Source organism: Harmonia axyridis, chromosome X (genome assembly GCF_914767665.1).
Source record: "Harmonia axyridis chromosome X, icHarAxyr1.1, whole genome shotgun sequence".
Taxonomy (NCBI): domain Eukaryota; kingdom Metazoa; phylum Arthropoda; class Insecta; order Coleoptera; family Coccinellidae; genus Harmonia; species Harmonia axyridis.
In genome coordinates, this window is record NC_059508.1 from 33346010 (window position 1) to 33348509 (window position 2500).

General features: G+C 46.0%; 1 non-coding gene across 1 annotated transcript in view; it reads left to right on the forward strand.

The window, feature by feature from the left end:
• Positions 1-2355: 2355 nt before the first annotated feature.
• The window catches only part of LOC123687704, a 1907-nt gene continuing 1762 nt past the window's right edge, over positions 2356-2500 (forward strand). The window contains exon 1 of the ribosomal RNA XR_006749415.1: positions 2356-2500. This exon is cut by the window's right edge and continues 1762 nt beyond it. This is a non-coding gene — a ribosomal RNA (small subunit ribosomal RNA).

Consider the following 2500-nt stretch of genomic DNA (forward strand, 5'->3'; position numbering starts at 1 on the left):
ATCACACCGATGCAGAACGTAAACTCGATCTCACCGATGCACCACGTGAACTGGATCTTACCGATGCAGAACGTGAATTGGATCTTACCGATGCACCACGTAAACTCGATCTTACCGATGCACCACGTAATCTCGATCTTACCGATGCACCACGTGAACTGGATCTTACCGATGCAGAACGTGAACTCGATCTTACCGATGCACCACGTAAACTAGGGCTGACCGATGCATCACGTAAACGACGATCGAGAGGCGCGAAAGGACGTGAACGTTTTTCATTATAAAAATTGAAATAAATGATAAATAATGATTCTGATTGTTGATTATCGTTTTTAATATGCATTAGTAGGCAACCAAATGAAATTTGAGGAAATTCCGATAACAGAAAATTTTTTCGAAAAAAAAAAAAATTCATGAAATCCTCGGTCATCGCAAAATATTTACCATATTCTGTTCGATAATCAACGTATATTTAAGAAGGAATCATATCTGTATCTATCTTGGTTCAAATTTTGTATCGGAACATTTTGACCAAAGTCCGAGCTTCGGCCGAAACAGACACCGCTGACCTGGCCTATCGATCGACCGAGAGTCGGGGATAGAGCGTAAGTGTTGTCTGGAGGGGAACCCTGTGCTCTCCTGACATATATAGGGAAGGTGGTCGCGTTGGGCGATGCAGAACGTTTGGATCGGGAATTATATTTTTGGTTCAGCTATTGGAATATGGTTTATTGTTGGTATATATTGGCGAAATAACGTTCTTACTGACTGGGGATATTCATAAAAATGAGTCCGGAGATTTTCAGATCGAAGTCCGAGTGATCCGACTTGGAAGGCGTGTTGGGTGGGTCGAGATGGCTTAGATCGATCAGACGAGGCGGGCTAAGTGTTGACGTCATGCATCGGTCCATTTTCAGATTGAGTCCGAGTAATCCGACTTTGAAAGAGTGTTGGGTGCGTCGAGACTGTTTAGATAGATCGGACGAGGCGGACTAGGTGTTAACGACATGCATCGGTATATTTTCTGATCGGAGTCCGAAGAAATCGGCCCTAGTAGGCGCAGCGGACGGTCGAGACGGCCTCGGTGGGTCGGATCGATCGGGAAAAGTTTGCTAAATCGTGTCTGGAGGGGAACCTTGGGTTCTCCTGACATATATAGGGGATAAGGTTTGGGTGAACGATTCTTCACGTAAAAGTTGAGTAATTTATTTTTCGATAAGCTTTTGGATATTGATGAGAAGTATATGTATATCTTCGATTAAAAGAATTCTTACCGTCTCGATGTATATTATATTAGATATATAAGAAATAGTTAACGTGATGCATCGGCCGATTTCCGGATCGGAGTTCGAGAGATGCGACTTTCGATGCGCGATGGGTGGATCGAGACGGCCTAGATCGATCGGACGAGGCGGACTAGGTGTTAACGACATGCATCGGCGGATTTTCTGATCGGAGTCCGAAGAAATCAGCTCTAGTAGGCGCGGCGAACGGTCGAAACGGCCTAGATCGATCGGACGAGGCGGACTAGGTGTTAACGACATGCATCGGCGGATTTTCTGATCGGAGTCCGAAGAAATCAGCTCTAGTAGGCGCGGCGAACGGTCGAAACGGCCTCGGTGGGTCGGATCGATCGGGAAAAGTTTGCTAAATCGTGTCTGGAGGGGAATCCGGGGTTCTCCTGACATATATAGAAGGGGTGGAGAATGGGTCCTGTCCTAGACTGTTTGGAGTTCTTTTTAGGATGATATTCAGTTGGTAAGTGGTAGACCCGAATCCGACCTCGGCGTTTGGGTACTGGCAAGGTGTGTTGGTTTCGGCTTTCGCATCTTGGGTCGCTTTCGTCAACCTCATGCAGCGAGGTCGCGGTCCGCTTCGTCTCTTTGTAGTCGAATGGCCTTTAAGCGACCAACCTTAAAATCGTGATCCTCTGCCCGTTGCGGGTTATGTTCACAAAAAATTTGCAACCACTCAATTCGTTCCGAGCGACAAATATTGTTGAATCTCGAATCACCGTGTCGTTATATTCACATGTATAGCGAAGGGTCGAGATGGAATGTGTATAAGAAATTAGTTGATAGCCGGGGGTTCGTATTATATATGGACGCCTTGGCGAGGGATTGTTTCTAGAAACTTTCTCATTTTTGATCGGTGTTTTGTCCGAGATGATGATGATGTATATATAGCTTGAGTCTCATGCTGACTGGGGGCTGTTACGTCGTTTCGTCGAGGACTTGCACTTACTGATGTGCGGCGCTAGTCGAAGTCAATCGACATGGCTAGTGCCACATGACGAGAGGCGAACGGGTTTGGCCATACCGGCAATCTCGTGGACCGATCGTATAAGCACGCAGTTCCCTGGTTGATCCTGCCAGTAGTCATATGCTTGTCTCAAAGATTAAGCCATGCATGTCTCAGTACAAGCCAAATTAAGGTGAAACCGCGAAAGGCTCATTAAATCAGTTATGGTTCCTTAGATCGTACCCACATTTACTTGGAT